The sequence below is a fragment of the Xenopus laevis genome, chromosome 2L, assembly GCF_017654675.1.
Source record: "Xenopus laevis strain J_2021 chromosome 2L, Xenopus_laevis_v10.1, whole genome shotgun sequence".
In the NCBI taxonomy this organism is placed as follows: domain Eukaryota; kingdom Metazoa; phylum Chordata; class Amphibia; order Anura; family Pipidae; genus Xenopus; species Xenopus laevis.
This window is the reverse complement of record NC_054373.1, coordinates 2782846-2806729: the sequence shown is the minus strand read 5'-3', so window position 1 is coordinate 2806729 and position 23884 is coordinate 2782846. Positions and strand designations below refer to the sequence as shown.

Below are 23884 nucleotides of genomic sequence, written 5' to 3'. Positions count from 1 at the left end.
GGTTTACCAAATCCACAAATATCAAATTCCTCACAAAAAGTTTAGCCAAATACCGAACCAAATCCAAGTCAGATATCTGGTACCTTGTAGACACATGACTTTTAAGGATAAGTAAGCCTTTAAAACAAGTGAATTTAAAATTGATGAGGGGGCTATTCTAAGCAGTTTTGTAAATGACATGTAATATTTATTTTCTTTTGATTCCAAGATATTAAGGGATACATGTAATGTTAATATGAATGAATTTTGTTACAACAGCGCCACCTGCTGGTCATTTTCCCACCAGTCTGACCAACAAGTAGTCAAGGAAGTTGTCAGGAAAATAAATAATGAATGTACATTGAAAAATTTCTAAGAATAGCCCCTCATCAATTTTACTTTCTCTTATTTTACAGGTCCTCTAAGTCTAGGGCCATACGGGGCCAAAATCCTCTGATTTCTGCCATACCACGGGACGTGGCCTCCTCTCTCTTCCACATTGAATTGACTCTTCACAAATAGACTTTGTCAGACTTCGGCTCAAAATGCAGAGACTCACAGTTCTTGAAGCCGATTCAATGAGGAAGAGAGAGGAGGCTACTGCCTGTGGTATGGCACAAATCAGAGGATTTCCGCTCCTGTGTGGCCCTAAACTTAGGGTTTGTTTTAACATTAAGGATTCAACCATAAAACAGATCCGGCACAAAGTGCTGAGAATCCTCTGAGCCCCTAATTGGATCATGGACTCACTGTGGCCCTAATAAAAATTAGGAGAGAAAGAGGGTGAAGAAGAAGGGAGACACAGATTTAATATCTCAGTAGCCAATGAATACCCAGTAGATTCCCAGCAGTTGGCGCACCTGTTTGATCACTCCTCATATCTAGTCCCATATGTGTTGGATCATGTTGGCTGCCATGTTTGGGAAGGTTCTCCCCCAGGCTGCGGTTCTGATTCCTTCTTCTTCTCCTCATGGATTTTCCAGCCTCGGCTAATGAGGAACCTGAACTGTTTTCTTCCATCATCAGATCAGACTCTCCAGGAATGAAGTTTCCCATCCATGAACAATGGCACCTGAGGTGGCTTCCCTGCACTTGAACTCCACTGCTACACTCACTGACTGGCATCAAGCAAATCCGCTCCCCCAGGGCTCAGGACAGGGGCCCCCATTACTGGTCTCATTATAGCACAATACCAAGTGGCAAGTAAGTTAATTAAGCAATATCAATATCATTAAACAGTATCTTTTTCTAGAACAGGACTACTGTTTGTATTCAGTAAATAATTAGAAATATTAAAGATAATGCAAACTATAACAGTTTAATTTATTATAAACCTCAAAAATTCAAATTATTGCTGCAAGCTCTTATTCCTATGGGCACAGTCACAACATTCAGACATTCCTACTAATGAGACCTGTCAGAGAGTATGACACAGGAGGGAGGAGAGTAGGGTATATAAAGGATGGGCACAGGGATACGAGTTTATTCAGGGGTAAAAGGACTGACCCATCTGCTTGAAGTAATCCTCCAGGCCACTCCACGAGTTCCTCTCAATGAAAGTCTTGACCAGGCCCCAGGGCTGCTTTCTGTAAATTATGCAGATGGGGAGCTTACCCCAGTATCAACATTTTGGGGGTACGTCCTCCCTTCATCAGGGACCAAACCAGGTCAGCACCACCAGTCTAGTGCTTGAGATAACAGGTGTGCGGTGGATCTTTTTTGTGTTTCATCTCCATGTCTCGTGTACAATAATCTGATGTTCTGGTTAAGCTCTTCCACAAAGGCTGCCAATTAGTCAGGGGAACTGCTCCACAGCACATTGTCCATGTACCAGAGTACAGCACCCCCACCCCTGGGGGCCACCTGACATCTAAGTTAGACCTCTTACATCTCGACCCAGATGGAGGCAGGTATACACAGGCGCACAGGCCACCCCCATGTCTGTGTGCCTCACACTGGAGGTAGAACTTATCTCCAAATTTGAAAAATTGTTGCTGAGCACAAACTCCAAAAGTATCAAAGCAAATCTTGTATTGTCTCTGAACTTGTTACCCCTCATATCTAAATAGGTCTCCACTGCTCTCAAACCCACCTCATGGGGGATCAATGAAAGAACGCAAAGCCCAATGCCCCCAAAAGGACATTATCTCCCACTTCCCTCCCAACCAACTTCCTAAGGACGTCCAATGTGTCCTTCACATAAGACGGGAGTGTTTCAACCATTGGTGCCAAGACAAAATCTATTTATTGCAACTCTCGACTCTTTTTGTGGGTCCCCCCACCCTCCATCTGGGGAGTCTTTTGTGGATTTTTGGTTATGAAATATCGTTGGGTGTTCAACACAGAAGTATTCATGCTCTTGTTTGTTAATTACACCCACAGCCAACGCCTCATGTAAAATGGTCTTTAACCTACATTGTTACTGTTGTAAAGGATTACCATCAAGTTTCATATATTGGGAGGGGTCTTTGAGCTGTGTCTCAGCCTCCCATATATAATATTCTAGGCCCATTAATACCACTTTGCCCCCTTGTCGGAGGACTTCATCACCAATTGGTCCATGTTCTGAAGATGTTGAAGGGCCTTCCTCTCCCCAGCAGTTAAGTTATCACCCTGTGATCCTACAAAGGAGGTTTTACTTCAATCACTTTCACAAACTGATACACAACTTGTATCTCATCCAGAGACGGATATTTTTGGGATTTATTTGTAGATGTAGAATATAGGGAAACCTCCTCATCCACTAACCCCCCATGGACTTCAGTTTCTATAAACTCATTCCAAGATTTAGATGCCAATAATTCCAAATGATTAAAAGTGTTAATTCGTCCCTGATATCTAACCCTTGTCTTGACCCCTCTGCGTAACCTTGTTTGATTGGCTGAGCTCTTTTATTACCCTGGAGTGAATCCCATCCAGTCCTGCTCCTTTGTTCCCTTTCACATGTTCTACAGCCATAAAAAGTCAACAAAGCCTCATAGTCACATTATTATATTTTTATTATTATTAAACATTTATATAAATACAATTTTTTTATAGGGAAAAAGGAAAGCGTATAATATAACAGAAGAATTCCATGCACATTGGAACTGTGGGGGGGCAATGGGTCTGTAGCCCCCCGGTTTCAGAAGTTGATGCTCACTGGTGGGGAGTCTGGGAGGCAAGAAAAGTTTTGTAGAGAATCTTCTCCCCCAGCCCCCCACCCAAAATCTTCTTCCACAGCTCCTGCAGAATTCCTTTTGGCACCAGCATTTCCTATTGGAATGTTTCTTTTGCAGGATGCTGGTCCAAGCCGCTGGTTCCGAGCTGAGGAATCTGCAATGAAAAGCAGCATCCAGTTAGTACCTGTTTAATGGGACACTATTGCTCGGGCGGAACATTCCCACCACATGCACCGTACAGCAGCACGTGAGCCTGCCGGGTCTATACAGTATTGGCCTCTGTACAGTCCCCACCCAAAGAGCAGTGTGCCTTGTGCCCCGGCTTGTCACTGTAACTCCCAGCACCCTCTGACATTCCTTATAGTCTAATGCTAGAGCAGAGATCCCGGTGAGCAACATTCACATGTTAAAGGAGTTGGGGAGGAACACTAGCATGAAAAATGTTCTTGGGGTACCAAATAAGTGCTGTGATTGGCCATCTGGTAGCCCCTAGGAGGACTGTCAACCTACTTGAGGCTCTGTTTGGCAGAATATGGGATTTTTATGCAACAAAAACGTGCCTCCAAGTCAGTAATTGACAAATAGGTGCTTGGTTTGAGGCCACTGGGAGCAACATCCAAGGGGTTGGAGAGCAACATTTTGCTCACGAGCTACTGGTTGGGGATCACTGTGCTAGAGTATGCTAAGTGTTGTAGTACAGAATCCCCCAAAGTTAATCAGACAAAACCGGTGTAGAAATCCTCCCAAAGAGAAGTTCTTATGGCCTGTGCTGTGAATAAATGTCACTCACCTGTCCATGATGACCGGTAAGGTCACAGTGCTGGTCAGCTGGTCCAGAGAAAGGGTTGGCACGGTAGAATTGTAGTTTCACTCTATACTCCATGTTAGATTATCGTTTCTTTCTCTGGATGATGTGCACTTGGAATGATTGGATCTCACAGTGATGTTCTGCTGTGGATCCAGTTTGTGATACCGTTAGCTCTGCAGGTTTTGATCCATTCAGCTTCAGTTGAGTAGAGGAAGGAGGAGGCTGAAGGATAGTTGCACTAGAGCAATAGGGGTGCATATATGCAAGTACACCGCATAACATGAGAGGTGCAGTATCAGCTCACACTCACACTCAATGAGGAGCCACTGTAAGGTCACATTACTGTGTGTAGGGGCCACACTTGTATCTGTTGGGGCCTTTGCCTGGACCTTACTGCATTGAGCATTACTCTCTTTGTCTCTCTTCTGTCTCTTTGTTACACTCTGTGAGGAGCGTTGAGCCTTTTTGGGGAATGGGGTGATCTCTCCCCTCTCCAGGCATTCAATGAGGTGCTGTCTCATTCTCTTCTCATCATACCTGCAGCCAGTGGGGCCTCCGTTTGCCAGTAATTCGCACACATTGGCTATGGCATATACCCCACAGTCATTGCCATTGGGTTGCTGGTGCACCTTTAGTTGTATCAGGCTTCCCAGAGGATCTGGGGCCACTTCCCCATAGTATTCCAGGATTTGTCTCTTCATGGAATTGCTGAGTTTGGAGGATTTTAAGCTGTCCATGATCTCCACTCTATCGGATCTGAAACAAGATGCCAACCAGTGGTTCCGATCGCTATCAAAGTGGATCTGTACAGCTGGGCCACACACAGGTACAACCTGCCATTGGGCCTCAATGACGGATTGGAGGCCGTCGGCTCCAAACTGCCTTTTCAGCATTGCCTGTGCCGCATCTATAACGTCATCCTCCAGCCAATCACAGCCCTGAAGGATTCGTTTCTGACGCGCCGTCAGCTTGAGCCCAGGGAGCCGTTTCTCTTCCGACGAGTCTGAGGCTCCCTTGTCTGTCACTGAATCTCCAACGGTCATTTCCTCAGTTGGGTTCTCTGGCTCTGCCCCTTCTGTACCCACATAGGATACTTGGGCCTCTTCCTTCTTCTTCTTCTTCTTCCTGAAGATGCTCAGTGGTGGGAAGCAGCAATGGTGGCTCTTCTCTACATCTGGATCTTTGGCATCTGATCCAGGAAACTGGTTGGACTTTTTGGGATGAAGTAGATGATGAAAGGGTTTGGCTATAGCAGCTTTCGCCCGTTTCAGTGTAGTAATGATCTTGCTCCTGTTCATCGCTAAAGCTGCAAGAACAATAGAAATGGAGGCCCAGTTAGTGGCACTGCCTGGTTCCTACAATCCCTAGTGCTTGTACAGCGAAAATAGGCATGAATGGGCTTTATTTACTAACAGTGAGCGGCGCCAGAGCCCACTGAGGCAGACAGTGTCGGACTGGGCCCAGCAGAAAACCTAAACAAGCCTTAGACCGTGGGTCCGCTTTCCAAACCATTATTCCTCCTGTCCTCACTCAACCTTTTTATTTTCCTAGTCTTTTATATCTACTTTCTATATTCTAATATTTTTTCCCATGAAGAAATAGGGAATGACCATGAAATAGGCCCACCGGGAGTTTTCCTGGTATCCAGGTGGGCCAGTCCGACACTGGAGGCAGATTTATTAGTAGTTTCCCATGTTTTACCCACCTATAGTAAATAGGCCCCTAATAGAAGATGAAAGAAAATCATTTGTATGCCTCGGTGTCATTTTTATGAATAAAAAGCATGAATTTTGAGCCCCAGATCAGCTGAACCCCCACTCACCTCAGTCAGTCGCAAGATCTGAAGTGAATAATCAACTGCAAAGCTTAAACCACATCTGCTGCCATTATGACATCATCAACCTCTGATGTCACAAAGTCTCAGGCAGTCATGTGACCGTTACATGTTGTAGTGTAAACCAGAGAGAGGGATTCTGGGACATGTGAAAGGGATTATGGGATATGTGGCTCCTCAGTTTCCCAGTGAAACTGCTATTTTGCTGCTGGGGCCACTGACTGATAAGTGATAACATGTGACAATATAAATACAGCCCCATATTAAATGAAGTGCCGGGGGCAGTGCCCTTAGAGAGCAGAGAGCAGTTTAACTGTCACACTGCAGAGAGACACAACAGAAAGGCAAATCCTTCCCAACCCAGAGTCAAAGACCAATCGAATGTCACTATCTACGTGACACTAACAGTGCATGTAAAGGCTAATTCCCTCTTTCATTTTTATATTTCTGTCCCACCCCCATTTTTATGTGTATATATATTGGGGGGTCCCAGGTCTTTACGCAGAGAGTCCAGGGACAGGTGGGGTACACTCAGTATAGAGGATATAGCAGTTCAGATGCTGCTGCCTTGGAACCTGCAGCCGTTTAGTTCGGTAACTCTGGGTCCCAATGGATCTTCAACCTGTGGCCCCCAGCTGCACTGCTGCTCCTGACTTCTGCCTGGTTCTGGAGCATGGGAGTCTCAGTAGCCACATGTCATATAAAGTCATAACAGATTCACTAGATAAATAATCTCATCCCATTTAGACTATTGCAATCTCCTCCTAACTGGCCTAACTGACTCCCTTACATGAGTTTTACTGGATTTAATATGGAAACTGTGTGTTTCACTCTATTGCCTGACACCATGAAGAGAAGCAGTTTATGTGCAATTCTACTGGAGAAGTCTGTGACCAAATATATATGTGTATATACCATATATAAGAGTATCACTCATGTATTATAAGGGATAATGTACCCCCTACTGTAAATGATAAGGATATTAGAAGTCACTGAGGGGTTGTTCTGTGACCATATAAAGGCACAAGGCTGCAGGCTGAGTTATACAGGGAACTCTGAGTATCACTCATGTATTATAAGGGATAATGTACCCCCTACTGTAAATGATAAGGATATTAGAAGTCACTGAGGGGTTGTTCTGTGACCATATAAAGGCACAAGGCTGCAGGCTGAGTTATACAGGGAACTCTGAGTATCACTCATGTATTATAAGGGATAATGTACCCCCTACTGTAAATGATAAGGATATTAGAAGTCACTGAGGGGTTGTTCTGTGACCATATAAAGGCACAAGGCTGCAGGCTGAGTTATACAGGGAACTCTGAGTATCACTCATGTATTATAAGGGTTAATGTACCCCCTACTGTAAATGATAAGGATATTAGAAGTCACTGAGGGGTTGTTCTGTGACCATATAAAGGCATGAGGCTGCGGGACATACCCACACATTTACAGAATCTGGGAAAAGCCCTACAACAGGAATACAATTTTCTGCTCTCAGTGCAGATCTATAAATCACAATTGTTACATATTTGCTATTAAATGATTATATATTTATTTTCCTGTAAGAGACAATAAATAACTGTACAAAACAGACACAAACACACGGATTTCAATTCTCAAATTTTATTAATTTCACACAAGTAAATTGTTGGACATCTGTGAAAAAGACAAAAGGGGAGACATGAGTGTGTAGGTGGGAGGGATTGTAGTGGAGGTGCGAGTCAGTGAGGCTCAGTCTCAGCTTGTTCATTAGGAGTAATGTCTCTTCTAGATCCTCAGCTGCACTATACACCCCCCTACTGACCCCTCACTCACTATTCACCTATAGATTTTCTGGGAACGGATCTTTCCATAATTTGGGTCACTGTACTTTAAGGCTTCTAATCATCAGAAAAACCCAATGGGACTGTTGTGCCACCAACATGGAGTTCTGCAGCTCCGCTCCCATTGGTTACAAGGTTTTGTCTCAGATATAAATGGGTTAAATAGAACTGTATGGGAAATAACACTGGTGCATTTCAGGGCTTTCTGGATAAAAGATCCCATACCTGCCCTTGGCTCTGCCAGTGCTATACAGTACATTCTGGGTTCAGATGAATAAGGTGGGTGTGGGGAAAGCGTCTCCCTAATTGTGGTGCAATACAAGTGCTGGATATTTGGCTCAGAGCTGGCACTCACTGTATAGTTACCCTTTAACTGCCAGTCCCTGCCTGTCCTGTTAGCTGTGGGGGCGGGATATGTACTGAGGGCTGGATAGTCATATGAATAACAGGACCAGCTGCCAATAAGCACAGCCCTGGGGTGGTAGCCAAATTGTAGGATGAAGGGGCCACAGGAATGGACATCGGGAAACGTTATATCCTTCCTGTTTCAGACATGAATCACTTTTATTAGTTGTCTGTAACTTATTCTTGGGTGTTTTTTTGCCCATAGGAAACATAAGAATTCTATGTTATTAAAGAATAGTTTCGGGAGTTTGATGGGAATCACTTGGAATAAGTAGAATAGTTTGGGCATTATCATCATCTTTAGTACGTGTACTCTCCCAATCCAGGAGATGGTCTTGGATTGCCATTGGTTCTGTGTATTACAAATTTCTTTAGTAGAGGTAAGTGGTTCAGCTCATATAGTTTCCCCAGTTGAGATGGTAGACGGATTCCTAAGTATTTAAATGGGAACGATTCTTGTAGTTGTTTCGCTCTTGTGGGTGGCATATTGATGTCCAGCACTTCTGACTTAGAGTAGTTGATCTTGAAGTTAGAAACGGTTCCAAATGTTGTGAATTCTTGAATTATATTTGGTAGTGAGATTTCGGGCTTAGTTATCACTAACAGTAGATCATCAGCGAATGCAGTTGCTTTGTGTTCTCGCTTATCTACTTGAAGTCCAGATATGTTCTCATTCTGTCTTATAGCTGTTATTAACGTCTCCATCACCAGGACAAACAGTATCGGGGATAAGGGGCAGCCCTGACAGGTTCCATTAGAGATCTCGAAGGGCGAGGACAGAATTTCATTCACTTTAATGCATGCGTGGGGAGCATTGTATAAGGCCATTATCCGTACTATCATCACATCCAAACGCTTGTAGCGTGGCTTTGAGAAATACCCAGTCCACTCGATCAAATGCTTTTTCCGCGTCCGTTGTTAACAAAAGCATTGGCGTGGTTTTTTTTTTAGCGTATGATATTAAGTTCATTAATTTGATCAAGTTATCCTTTCCCTCTCTCCCTTTCACAAATCCTGTTTGATCTGGATGTATCAACAGTGGGATAATGGTCTGGAGTCTATTTGCTATTATTTTTGCGTATAGTTTTTGATCCAGGTTTATCAGTGAGATTGGCCTGTAGCTTCCACAAGCCGCCGGGTCTTTGTAATCTGAGCCTCTTGAGCTTGTCTGTGGAAGTGTTTTACTGCTGTGATTGAGTTGAAATGCTGGAGAAGAATAGGTGTGAGATGACTTTGGAATTCTCTATAGAACCCGCACTGTAACCGTCTGGCCCTGGGCTCTTATTAGGTGCTAAATCTTTAATTGCTTTGGTTAACTCATCTATGGATAATGGTGCTTCCAGTTTTTGTTGCAGCTTCGTTGGTATCTGAGTTAGTTCTAGTTGTTCTAAATAGTTTTCTATCTTCTGGTCTTTGTTTTTGGGCGATAGGCCCGTGTGTTTCCTGGAGATATACAATTTTAGCGTCATGCTTTTTGCAGTTGCTAATGATCTGTGCACGTTCCTTAGGGTTGTTTAGCCCGTTAACGTTTTGGGACCATATTGTTATAGAAATATTACGTCCCATAGTGATATGGTTTGTACGGTGTAATCTGATATTCACTCATTATGACCTGCTTCCATTGGATAGGGGGGTGGGAGAAGAACCATAACACATATAACTTAATATACATTTAAATGCAAATAAACAATTATTTTCTGTTACAACTTTAAATGCAATTGGGTCTGAACCGCCTGTGCTTGGGGTGTACCACTGTGGGGGGGAGGTTAGTAAGTATGAAGGGACAACAGTCATTGTTTGTGGCCCACTGACTTTTCGAAAATGTCTATAGTGGGAGCATTGGGGAGATAGTCTCATACAATTTAAGCATAAGTAACATTTACTGTCCAAGCATTATATACTCACGACTCCGCCCATTCTTTACTCAGCGTTCTCTTATTGGGTATAGTCTCTTTGAGGTATCGGCTTCTCATAATTTTTGGGGTTTTCTGGATAAGAGGAACCTCCTGCCATGGATTGTCAGCCTCTGTAGTTGTTTCTTGTTGGTCTTTTCCTTTGTCATTCCAGCCCATGTGTCACGGTCGGCACCCAACACCAGAACAGATGCCAAGCACCCTGGTCTCGGCTCGTACTTCACCAGTTAAGTGACTGCATTTGGCCTCAGGAGGAACCCTCGGCTTACTCAGATGCCACCTGGACTTAACGAGAGGTGCAAGTGGCAGGCAATGGGGCACAACTGTTTACAAGGATGCTGGAAGATAGGAAGCCACCAGGATTTTTGGGTCATGGGAAAAACCTCTATTACCCGGAGTAACTGACGGAACAGACCCCTCAGGAATCTCAGATTGCTGTGCATCCAACCTCTCGGAAAGAAACCGCAGACCTTGAATAATAAAGTTCTGCTTTCCCTCTTGTTCATCAAGGCGCTGGAGGAGGGTCGAATACAACATTTCAGTGGTTTGCGGAATAGCGGGAGCTTCTTCCATTTTCTTCTGTCTCATGGGCCCGTTGTACTGTCACGTTCGGCACCCAACACCAGAACAGATGCCAAGCACCCTGGTCTTGGCTCGTACTTCACCAGTTAAGTGACCGCCTTTGGCCTCGGGAGGAGCCCTCGGCTTACTCAGATGCCACCTGGACTTAATGAGAGGTGCAAGGCGTAAGTTCTGGCAGGCAATGGGGCACGACTGTTTACAAGGATGCTGGAACATAGGAAGCCACCAGGAACAGGCAGGCGGGGCCAGCACAAGCAGTTAGAATAGTCAGACAGGCCAGAATCAGGATTAGAGATCGTAGAATAGTCGGAGAGCAGGCAAGGTCAGGATTGGAGAGAACAACGTAGTTTTAGACAGGCAAGGTCAGGATTGGAGAGGTCAGAGTAGTAAGCAGGCAGGCAAGGGTCAAACACAGTAGATCAAACAGGAATCACACAGAACAAACACCCAAGAACAAGCTAATTGAACCTAACAATGGGCAATTTGCTGAAAACCAAATTCCCCTTTTAAACTGTTTGAATTTTGCGGCAATTGCGCGCTGGCGTGGCTGCGCCTTTAAATAATGCACACGCGCGGCGCGCGCGCCCTAGAGGACAGGAACCGGCATGGAGCAGGGAGCAACGCGACGGGCGTCCACGCCGAGGACACGGCGTGGACCCCGCTGCCGCTAGACCACCAGGGTAAATTCCTTACAGTACCCCCTCCTCTAGGAGGGGCCACCGGACCCTCAAGCTTACCAGGAGACCTGGGATGGGATTGTCTCCTACGGTAGTCCACCCTGGCATCAGACTTGACCAGACTTTTCACCAACACAGGATGAGGACTTGATTGTTGGTGGACCTGTATGGCTGGTTTTAACACAGAAACATAAAACAGGTTAGATAACAAAATTATCTCAGGTAACTCAAGGCGGACAGAGGTTGGGTTCACGATTTCCACAATAGGGTATGGACCTATAACATTGGGCCCCTGCTTAAGAGCTGGAATTCTAAGATTAATATTCCCTGTGGATAACCAAACCAAGTCCACAACCTGAAATTTGGGTACTTCCCTATGGGACTTATCTACTGCTCTTTTTTGAGTGGATGTAACTGCCGATAGGGAACTACGTACCCCAGAACGAGACTTAGAGCTATGCTCAACAGAAGGGAGTCTCTCTAAGGAAGTAACTGCTACCATTAGAGTGGAAGCTAGACATGAATCTTGGCACTTGGAACCCCACTGAATAACCTCCCCAGTTACCCAATCAATGTGGGGGTTGTGTACCTGTAGCCATGGTAACCCCAAAATTAACGGAGACGAGGAACCATCGAGAACGTGAAAAGCTAATTTTTCACAATGCATATTGTTCACACACATAGATAATGCCTTGGATTTTTGGGTTACCAAACCTGACCCCAGTGGGCTTTTATCAATAGCAGAAATCCTCATAGGAGATGTGAGGGGAATAAGGGGAATATTATACCTTTCTGCGAAGGCAGCATCTAAAAAAATTTCCCCCAGCCCCAGAATCCACCAAGGCCGAAACTGTAACTGAACCCCCAGGCCAGGATAAAACTACAGGTAGTAAGTTTTTTGAGTGAATCTACCCAAATGGAGCTTTTCTTCTCCACAGACATGGCGTGGACCCCGCTGCTGCTAGACCACCAGGGTAAGTTCCTTACACCATGATGGTGACTTTGTCTAGTTGGAACTTTCTCATAAACTCCTTCAGATCAGCTGGCAGCCGAAGTATCGCTTGAACTCCATCTTTGTTTGCCGTTAGGCTGAAGGGATAGCCCCATCTAAATTGTATACCTTTGGACTTCAGTTGATCTGTTAATGGCTTGAGTTGTTTTCTCTTGATTAACGTTGTCAATGATAAGTCTTGCAATAGTCTGATGTTGTTGTTTTCAAAAGTGAGTTTCTTTTCCGCTCTGGCCTTTAACAAGATTTCTTCTTTAAGTGGAAAGTTATTTATACAGTATAATATGTCTCTTGGTGCTTCTGCTGGCGCATTCCTTGGCTTGTAGACTCTGTGCGCTCTTTTTGCTATGGGGACAAACTCCTGATTCCGTTGCTGGTCAAATTACCGACATATCTGAGGGATTCAACGATGTGTATTAATAAATTTAAGGATATAGTTTGGAAACCTACTTACAAGTGGTTTTCTATGGACGTGAATGCGCTGTATTCATCGATACAACATGATCTGGGTTTACAGGCCATTACCTTTTGGTTAGATAACGAACGTTGTTTTTCGGAGTCTCAGGATGTATTTATTTTACAATCTATAGAATATCTCCTACATACTAATTATTTTTATTTTAATGGTGGTTTTTTTCTCCAAAAACGTGGTGCCGCCATGGGGGTATCCTTCACCCCCACTTATGCCAATCTCTTCATGGGGTGGTGGGAGCGGCGCCACGTCTTTGGGGATATAAACCCCTTCAGATCCCACATTGTGCAATTTTATCGCTATATAGACGATTGTGTGGGAATATGGGAGGGAGATGAGATCTTTTCAGGCCTTCATTGAATTTTGCAATTGTGCAGTGGAAGGCATATCATTCACATATGAGATCAGTGATTCTAGTATCCCATTTTTAGATATATTGTTTTCCTCAATGGGAAAATGGGACTCCATGCCTCAAGTGGGCATCCCACCCCGTGTACACGCGGTATTCCCACAGGACAGTTTATTCGACTCAGGCCTATATGCTCCTCATGGGATGCATTTATGAAGGAGTCAATGGAGTTATGGGACAGGTTTATTGAACGGGGTTACGAAACTACCGTCATTAAGGAAGCGTTTGAGAAAGCAGTGAGATGTGATAGAACCAGTCTTTTGAAATAAAAATACCATACAGCACCCAGTTTCCCTATGAATCACAGGATGAACTCTGAATCTGAACCTAAACGTAGGCCTAGAGCAGTGGTCCCCAACCAGTAGCTCATGAGTAACATGTTGCTCCCCAACCCCTTGGATGTTGCTCCCAGTGGTCTCAAAGCAGGAGATTATTTTTGAATTCCAGACTTGGAGGCAAGTTTTGTTGCATAAAAACCAGGTGTACTCAGCGCCGTTTCTGGGGAAGGAGCCGCCTGAGGCGGCTCCTGCAATGCCGCCCCCCGCACCGATTTACCTGTCGGCGAGGGGAGGCAGGAACACGATTGCGGAGAGCGCAATTGCGCTCTCTCGCAATAGCGCAGCCGAATTTCCGGTTTAAAAACCGGAAATTCGGCTCTTAAAGGTGCAGGAGTGGCTTTTTGCCGCCCCTGGAATCCTGTCTGGCGCTGCCGCCTGAGGCGAGCGGCTCAGCTCGCCTCATTGGCGGAGCGCCCCTGGGTGTACTGCCAAACAGACTCTCCTGTAGGCTGCCAGTTCATATAGGGGCTACCAAACAGCCAATCACAGCCCTTATTTGGACTTTCTCATGCTTGTGTTGCTCCCCAGCTCTTTTTACAATTTAATGTGGCTCACGAGTAAAAAAGGTTGGGGACCCCTGGCCTAGAGTATGTATCCCTAATAGAGATGAGGGCCAACACACACAAAGTAGGGCCAAGTTACGTTTTAGTACTAGATACTCAAATCAGTCATATAATATCAAACGTATTATTCGAAAACATTAGGATACATATTTACAAGATCCCCATTTGGCAAATGTTTTAGATGAGGTACCCTCATTTGTATTCCGAAAAGGGAAAATTATAGCTTCTTGGATCTCGAAAAGCCTATATCACTCTGATAAAAAGGTGCAAAATAGAAATTGGATAAAATATAAAGGATCTTATAAGTGTGGACGTAGCAGGTGTAAGGCATGTAGTGGGATTCAAGTTTCACAAAATTTCATATGAAGTTGCAACATCTGGCCCCTGTGGATATTTAGTTCCAAATTATTGATAAGCCCCAGATGGAGATTAGGAAAGGCGACGTGAATAAAAGGCTCTTGGGTAAAGGGACACACTGGATCTACCACTTTAACACTATAGAGGAACATGGTGGTATGAACCAGGATTGGGAATTGTCCTGTTTTCTCAGTTAGTATTTTGTCTTCCTGAACAGTGGGTGACCCGACATATAATGTTTTTAGGTATTTACAATTTTTATATGTTTTTTGTATTAGTGTTTTCTAACACATTCTTTAAAGGTGAACCAAGGGTTAATATGGTCGTTGTGGTGAACTAAGGGTTAATGATTTTATGGGTGGGTTTATTTGCACTTAGGGGTATTTATGTCCGATTTCTGTGTGAACCAGTGTGCTTTTGAGAAAGTGACTGAATAGCCACGAAACGCGTTAAGCTGTGGTTTTGTAACGGAATAATAATGGAACAATAAAATATGGATTTTTAAAGCGACTTTCAAGTCTATTTATCTCCCTCCATGGTGCACCGTATTCACTTCTAAACGCTCTTTCTATAGGTATCAGGGTTGTTGCTTCTCTTTCCAGGATGCCGTTGAAAATCTGGAGGAGTGTGGGAATTATTTCTTCTCTGGTGATAGCGTCTGGTATTCCACTTACTCTAATATTGTTTCTTCTGCTCCTGTTTTGTACGTCTTCCACTTGCCTGTGTAATTCTGTGAGTTCTCTTGCCTGTTTGTGGATTATTGCGTTAGATTGCTTTTGGTTGCTCACCAATTTCGTCTGATTCCTTTCCAGGGAGTCGGTTCTGGTCCCCATGCTCTCCAGTTCCTGCTGATTCCATGGAGCTCCTTGCGCATTTCATCGGTCATCGTGTGCAGCATCTCCTTGATATCGCTCTTGGAAGGTAATCTCCTTAAATATGTCTGGACATCCACGGTGCTGTCTATTTCACTGTCCGCTTCGGAGGAATCTAACGCTTGCGATGCTGCGTCCTCATGGTCTTCGGCCCTGTAGGGAGCCATCTTGGCTTGCGCGGCATTGCGGTTTTTCTTATAAAACAGAGATGGATGTGTTTTTTGGGGTTTTCCCGCTGTCTTTAGTCGGCTTGGTCCCTTGAGATTTCCCCATTCTGTCGCAATAATAATATCAAATTCCTCACAAAAGGTTTAGCCAAATACCGAACCAAATCCAAGTCAGATATCTGGTACATTGTAGACACATGACTTTAAAGGATAAGTAAACCTTTAAAATAAGTGAATTTAAAATTGATGAGGGGGCTATTCTAAGCAGTTTTGTAAATGACATGTATTATTTATTTTCTTTTGATCCCAAGATATTAAGGGATACATGTAATGTTAATATGAATGGATTTTGTTACAACAGCGCCACCTGCTGGTCATTTTCCCACCAGTCTGACCAGCAAGTAGTCAAGGAAGTTGCCAGGAAAATAAATAATGAATGTACATTGCAAAATTTCTAAGAATAGCCCCTCATCAATTTTACTTTCACTTATTTTACAGGTCCTTTAAGTCTAGGGCCATACGGGGCCAAAATCCTCTGATTTCTGCCATACCACGGGACGTGGCCTCCTCTCTCTTCCACATTGAATTGACTCTTCAAAATAGACTTTGTCAGATTTCGGCTCAAAATGCAGAGACTCACAGTTCTTGAAGCCGATTCAATGCGGAAGAGAGAGGAGGCTACTGCCTGTGGTATGGCACAAATCTGAGGATTTCCGCTCCTGTGTGGCCCTAAACTTAGGGTTTGTTTTAACATTAAGGATTCAACCAAAAACAGACCCGGCACAAAGTGCTGAGAATCCTCTGAGCCCCTAATTGGATCATGGACTCACTGTGGCCCTAATAAATCGTGTTGGCTGCCATGTTTGGGAAGGTTCTCCCCCAGGCTGCGGTTCTGATTCCTTCTCCTCATGGATTTTGAAGAACCTGAACTGTTTTCTTCCATCATCAGATCAGACTCTGCAGGAATGAAGTTTCCCATCCAAGAACAATGGCATCTGAGGTGGCTTCCCTGCACTTGAACCCCACTGCTACACTCACTGACTGGCATCAAGCAAATCCGCTCCCCCAGGGCTCAGGACAGGGGCCCCCATTACTGGTCTCATTATAGCACAATACCAAGTGGCAAGTAAGTTAATTAAGCAATATCAATATCATTAAACAGTATCTTTGTCTAGAACAGGACTACTGTTTGTATTCAGTAAACAACTAGAAATATTAAAGATAATGCAAACTATAATAATAATAGTTTTAATTTATTATAAACCTCAAATATTCATATCATTGCTGCAAGCGCTTATTCCTATGGGCACAGGCACAACATTCAGACAGTCCTACTAATGAGACCTGTCAGAGAGTATGACACAGGAGGGAGGAGAGTAGGGTATATAAAGGATGGGCACAGGGATAAGAGTTTATTCAGGGGTAAAAGGACTGACCCATCTGCTTGAAGTAATCCTCCAGGCCACTCCACGAGTTCCTCTCAATGAAAGTCTTGACCAGGCCCCAGGGCTGCTTTCTGTAAATTATGCAGATGGGGAGCTTACCCCAGTATCAACGTTTTGTGGGTACGTCCTCCCTTCATCAGGGACCAAACCAGCTCAGCACCACCAGTCTAGTGCTTGAGATAACAGGTGTGCGGTGGATCTTTTTTGTGTTTCATCTCCATGTCTCGTGTACAATAATCTGATGTTCTGGTTAAGCTCTTCCACAAAGGCTGCCAATTAGTCAGGGGAACTGCTCCACAGCACATTGTCCATGTACCAGAGTACAGCACCCCCACCCCTGGGGGCCACCTGACATCCAAGTTAGACCTCTTACATCTCAACCCAGATGGAGGCAGGTATACACAGGCGCACAGGCCACCCCCATGTCCATGTGCCTCACACTGGAGGTAGAACTTATCTCAAAATTTGAAAAATTGTTGCTGAGCACAAACTCCAAAGGTATCAAAGCTAATCTTGTATTGTCTCTGAACTTGTTACCCCTCATATCTAAATAGGTCTCCACTGCTCTCAAACCCCAATGCCCCCAAAAGGACATCATCTCCCACTTCCCTCCCAACCAACTTCCTAAGGACTTCCAATGTGTCCTTCACATAAGACGGGAGTGTTTCAACCATTGGTGCCAAGACAAAATCTATTTATTGCAACTCTCGACTGTTTCTGTGGGTCCCCCACCCTCCATCTGTGGATCTTTTCTGGATTTTTAGTTTATGATAAAAACATAATATCGTTGGGTGTTCAACACAGAGGTATTCATGCTCTTGTTTGTTAACCCTTTAAGTGCCAGCAGAATTTCACATTTTGGTTACGCGAAATGCCAGCCGTTTTTAAGCATTTTGTGCTCTCTCACTTTAGGGGCATTTTCTGAGGGGAAACCTATAGTTTACCTAGGAAAACTATACATTGTTTTTTTCGGTAGAAACTGAGCTTTCTAAATCTGCCTGAGTTTTCATGTATTTCCACCTGTGCAAAAAAATTTATAGTGCTAAATAACAAAAAAAAATGAAAAATTACCATTTTTCATTGTATATCAATTTATACCAGAAAAATATTTCATTTTACAGATGAAAATCCAACTGATTTGGAAAGCCTTATGTCTCTCGAACGTGCCAATACCAGATATGTATAGTTTTAGGGAGATTTAGGATTTCTGTACAGCAAAAACTCCCGGCAGTATATTACTGAATTTTGAAAGCACTAAGGCAGAAAACGGCATGCTTTAGATTCCAAGGCAAAAAATCCTGAAACCATAGGTTTACCCCAGAAAACCATACATTTTTGAAAAGTACACATTCTGCCGATTACAAAATGGGTAACTATGTCTCTCTACTCCCAACTACCAAACAGAAAAGCTTGTCTGAACATAGCGGTTTTTCAAAATAAAATTCAAAATTTTGAAAAATCATTTCAAAGGTTTTATTTTGCTGCTCCGCATATCCCAAACTATATTACGTACCAAGAAAAAGCACCTGAAATATGATTGCCAGGGGTCCACTGAACAGTTTGATATCCATTATGCATAGGTTTACCAAAGTATCTGGCATTTAGAGACACAAATATGAAGTTAGCGCATCCAAATTGTTCAGGACTTTACTTCAGCTACTGAGAAATCAACACATTGACTGCATTTTTTGTGGGGTAAAAACACAGAAATATATGTTTACCCCCCAAACCCATATATTTTTGGAAAGAACACATTCTACAGAATCTAAAATGGGTACCCATGCCTTTCTGCTCCAAACTACTGAGTCGCAAGGCTTTCCCAAAATTGTCGGTTTTGGTGAAATATCTGAAAATTGCCTCAAAACTTCAACTTCCCAGCACCATATCACCCATGTATCATTACGTACTAAGAAAAAGCACCCTAAATATGATTGCCAGGGTTCCTCTGAACATTTTGGTGGCCATTGTTCATAAGTTTACCAAAGTATCTGGCATTTAGAGGCCCCAAAATGAAGTTAGCGCATACAAACAGTCCCGTGAGTAACTTCATCTAATGAGAAATCAACACATTGACTGCATTTTTGTGGGGTAAAAACACAGAAATATATGTTTACCCCCCAAAACCCATATATTTTTGGAAAGTACACATTCTACAGAATCTAAAATGGGTACCCATGCCTTTCTGCTCCAAACTACTGAGTCGCAAGGCCTTCCCACAATTGTCGGTTTTGGTGAAATATCTGAAAATTGCCTCAAAGCTTCAACTTCTCAGCACCATATCACCCATGTATCATTACGTACTAAGAAAAAGCACCCTAAATATGATTGCCAGGGTTCCTCTGAACATTTTGGTGGCCATTGTTCATAAGTTTACCAAAGTATCTGGCATTTAGAGGCCCCAAAATGAAGTTAGCGCATACAAACAGTCCCGTGGGTAACTTCAGCTAATGAAAAATCAACACATTGACTGCATTTTTGTGGGGTAAAAACACAGAAATATATGTTTACCCCCCAAAACCCATATATTTTTGGAAAGTTCACATTCTACAGAATCTAAAATGGGTACCCATGCCTTTCTGTTCCAAACTACTGAGTCGCAAGGCTTTCCCACAATTGTCGGTTTTGGTGAAATATCTGAAAATTGCCTCAAAGCTTCAACTTCTCAGCACCATATCACCCATGTATCGTTACGCACCAAGAAAAAACACCCTAAATATGATTGCCAGGGTTCCTCCAAACAGTTTGGTGGCCATTGTTCATAGGTTTACCAAAGTATCTGGCAGTTAGAGGCCTCAAAATGAAGTTAGCGCATACAAATAGTCCTGTGGGTAACTTCATCTAATGAAAAATCAACACATTGACTGCATTTTTGTGGGGTAAAAACACAGAAATATATGTTTACCCCCCAAACCCATATATTTTTGGAAAGTACACATTCTACCGAATCTAAAATGGGTACCCATGCCTTTCTGCTCCAAACTACTGAGTCGCAAGGCTTTCCCACAATTGTCGGTTTTGGTGAAATATCTGAAAATTTCCTCAAAGCTTCAACTTCTCAGCACCATATCACCCATGTATCGTTACGCACCAAAAAAAACACCCTAAATATGATTGCCAGGGGTCCTCCAAACAGTTTGGTGCCCACTGTGCATAGGTTTACCAAAGTATATGGCAGTTAGAGGCCCCAAAATGAAGTTAGCGCATACAAATAGTCCTGTGGGTAACTTCAGCTAATGAAAAATCAACACATTGACTGCATTTTTGTGGGTAAAAACACAGAAATATATGTTTACCCCCCAAACCCATATATTTTGGAAAGTACACATTCTACCGAATCTAAAATGGGTACCCATGCCTTTCTGCTCCAAACTACTGAGTCGCAAGGCTTTCCCACAATTGTCGGTTTTGGTGAAATATCTGAAAATTGCCTCAAAGCTTCAACTTCTCAGCACCATATCACCCATGTATCGTTACGCACCAAAAAAAAAACACCCTAAATATGATTGCCAGGGGTCCTCCAAACAGTTTGGTGCCCACTGTGCATAGGTTTACCAAAGTATATGGCAGTTAGAGGCCCCAAAATGAAGTTAGCGCATACAAATAGTCCTGTGGGTAACTTCAGCTAATGAAAAATCAACACATTGACTGCATTTTTGTGGGGTAAAAAACACAGAAATATATGTTTACCCCCCAAACCCATATATTTTTGGAAAGTTCACATTCTACCGAATCTAAAATGGGTACCCATGCCTTTCTGCTCCAAACTACTGAGTCGCAAGGCTTTCCCACAATTGTCGGTTTTGGTGAAATATCTGAAAATTGCCTCAAAGCTTCAACTTCTCAGCACCATATCACCCATGTATCGTTACGCACCAAAAAAAAACACCCTAAATATGATTGCCAGGGGTCCTCCAAACAGTTTGGTGCCCACTGTGCATAGGTTTACCAAAGTATATGGCAGTTAGAGGCCCCAAAATGAAGTTAGCACATACAAATAGTCCTGTGGGTAACTTCAGCTAATGAAAAATCAACACATTGACTGCATTTTTGTGGGGTAAAAACACAGAAATATATGTTTACCCCCCAAACCCATATATTTTTGGAAAGTACACATTCTACCGAATCTAAAATGGGTACCCATGCCTTTCTGCTCCAAACTACTGAGTCGCAAGGCTTTCCCACAATTGTCGGTTTTGGTGAAATATCTGAAAATTGCCTCAAAGCTTCAACTTCTCAGCACCATATCACCCACGTATCGTTACGCACCAAAAAAAAACACCCTAAATATGATTGCCAGGGGTCTTCCAAACAGTTTGGTGCCCACTGTGCATAGGTTTACCAAAGTATATGGCAGTTAGAGGCCCCAAAATGAAGTTAGCGCATACAAATAGTCCTGTGGGTAACTTCAGCTAATGAAAAATCAACACATTGACTGCATTTTTGTGGGGTAAAAACACAGAAATATATGTTTACCCCCCAAACCCATATATTTTTGGAAAGTACACATTATACAGAATCTAAAATGGGTACCCATGCCTTTCTGCCCCAAACTACTGAGTCGCAAGGCTTTGCCAAATTTGGCGGTTTTGGTAAAATATTTTGAAAATTGCCTCAAAGCTTCAACTTTCCAGCATCGTATTGTCCATGTATCATTACCAGCATAAAGCATCCTAAATATAAACATAGGGGTCTACTAAACAGTTTGATGCCCAATGTGCATAGATATACCAAACTATGTGGGGCACAGAGACCCCCAAATGACAATATGTATAGACATTTTCACGGCTGACGCGCTGGCTGCTGCAATATAACCACCCGGTGTGTGTATTATGCGACATTAGACCACCTAACAGTACAGAGACCCCAGAAAACCATATATTTTCAGAAAGTACACATTCTGACGAATCCAATATGGGTAAATATGTGTTCCTACTGCAAACTGTCAAACTGCAAAGCAATGCTGAACGTAACGGTTTTTATCAAATTTCTGAAAATCGTCACAAAGCTTGAATTTTACCCCATTATATGCCCCACATTTCGTAACTTATCAGCATAAAACATCCTGAATATGAACGCCAGGGGTCTACTGAACACTTTGATGCCCAATATGCATAGATATACCAAACTATGTGGCGCACAGAGACCCCCAAATGACAATAGTGTATATACATTTTCACGGCTGACGCACGCTGGCTGCTGCAATATAAGCACCCGGTGTGTGTAATATGCGACATTAGACCCCCCTAACAGTACAGAGACCCCAGAAAACCATATATTTTCAGAAAGTACACATTCTGACGAATCCAAAATGGGTAAATATGTGTTCCTACTGCAAACTGTCAAACTGCAAAGCAATGCTGAACGTAACAGTTTTTATCAAATTTCTGAAAATCGTCACAAAGCTTGAAATTTATCCCATTATATGCCCCACATTTCGTAACTTATCAGCATAAAACATCCTAAATATGAGCGCCAGGGGTCTACTGAACACTTTGATGCCCAAAATGCATAGATATACCAAACTATGTGGCGCACAGAGACCCACAAATGACAATATGTATAGACATTTTCACGGCTGACACGCTGGCTGCAGCAATATAACCACCCGGTGTGTGTGTATTATGCGACATTAGACCACCTAACAGTACAGAGACCCCAGAAAACCATATATTTTCAGAAAGTACACATTCTGACGAATCCAATATGGGTAAATAAGTGTTTCTACTGCAAACTGCCAAACTGCAAAGCAATGCTGAACATAACGGTTTTTATCAAATTTCTGAAAATCGTCACAAAGCTTGAATTTTACCCCATTATATGCCCCACATTTCGTAACTTATCAGCATAAAACATCCTGAATATGAACGCCAGGGGTCTACTGAACACTTTAATGCCCAATATGCATAGATATACCAAACTATGTGGCGCACAGAGACCCCCAAATGACAATAGTGTATACATTTTCACGGCTGACGCGCGCTGGCTGCTGCAATATAAGCACCCGGTGTGTCTAATATGCGACATTAGACCCCCCTAACAGTACAGAGACCCCAGAAAACCATATATTTTCGGAAAGTACACATTCTGACGAATCCAATATGGGTAAATATGTGTTCCTACTGCATACTGTCAAACTGCAAAGCAATGCTGAACGTAACGGTTTTTATCAAATTTCTGAAAATCGTCACAAAGCTTGAATTTTACCCCATTATATGCCCCACATTTCGTAACTTATCAGCATAAAACATCCTGAATATGAACGCCAGGGGTCTACTAAACACTTTGATGCCCAATATGCATAGATATACCAAACTATGTGGCGCACAGAGACCCCCAAATGACAATAGTGTATACATTTTCACGGCTGATGCGCGCTGGCTGCTGCAATACAAGCACCTGGTGTGTGTAATATGCGACATTAGACCCCCCTAACAGTACAGAGACCCCAGAAAACCATATATTTTCAGAAAGTACACATTTTGACGAATCCAATATGGGTAAATATGTGTTCCTACTGCAAACTGTCAAACTGCAAAGCAATGCTGAACGTAACGGTTTTTATCAAATTTCTGAACATCGTCACAAAGCTTGAATTTTACCCCATTATATGCCCCACATTTCGTAACTTATCAGCATAAAACATCCTAAATATGAGCGCATGGGGTCTACTGAACACTTTGATGCCCAATATGCATAGATATACCAAACTATGTGGCGCACAGAGACCCCCAAATGACAATATGTATAGACATTTTCACGGCTGACGCGCTGGCTGCAGCAATATAACCACCCGGTGTGTGTATTATGCGACATTAGACCACCTAACAGCACAGAGACCCCAGAAAACCATATATTTTCAGAAAGTACACATTTTGACGAATCCAATATGGGTAAATAAGTGTTTCTACTGCAAACTGCCAAACTGCAAAGCAATGCTGAACATAACGGTTTTTATCAAATTTCTGAAAATCGTCACAAAGCTTGAATTCTACCCCATTATATGCCCCACATTTCGTAGCTTATCAGCATAAAACATCCTAAATATGAGCGCCAGGGGTCTACTGAAC

The 23884-nt window shown here is 43.1% G+C and overlaps 1 long non-coding RNA gene across 1 annotated transcript; it reads left to right on the top strand.

Annotated features, from left to right (window-relative positions):
• Positions 1–1020: 1020 nt before the first annotated feature.
• On the top strand, positions 1021–16549 carry LOC121399793. Its single transcript, XR_005965263.1, has 3 exons — positions 1021–1182; positions 15146–15254; positions 16322–16549. It is a non-coding gene; the product is annotated as an uncharacterized LOC121399793 (long non-coding RNA).
• Positions 16550–23884: the final 7335 nt, after the last annotated feature.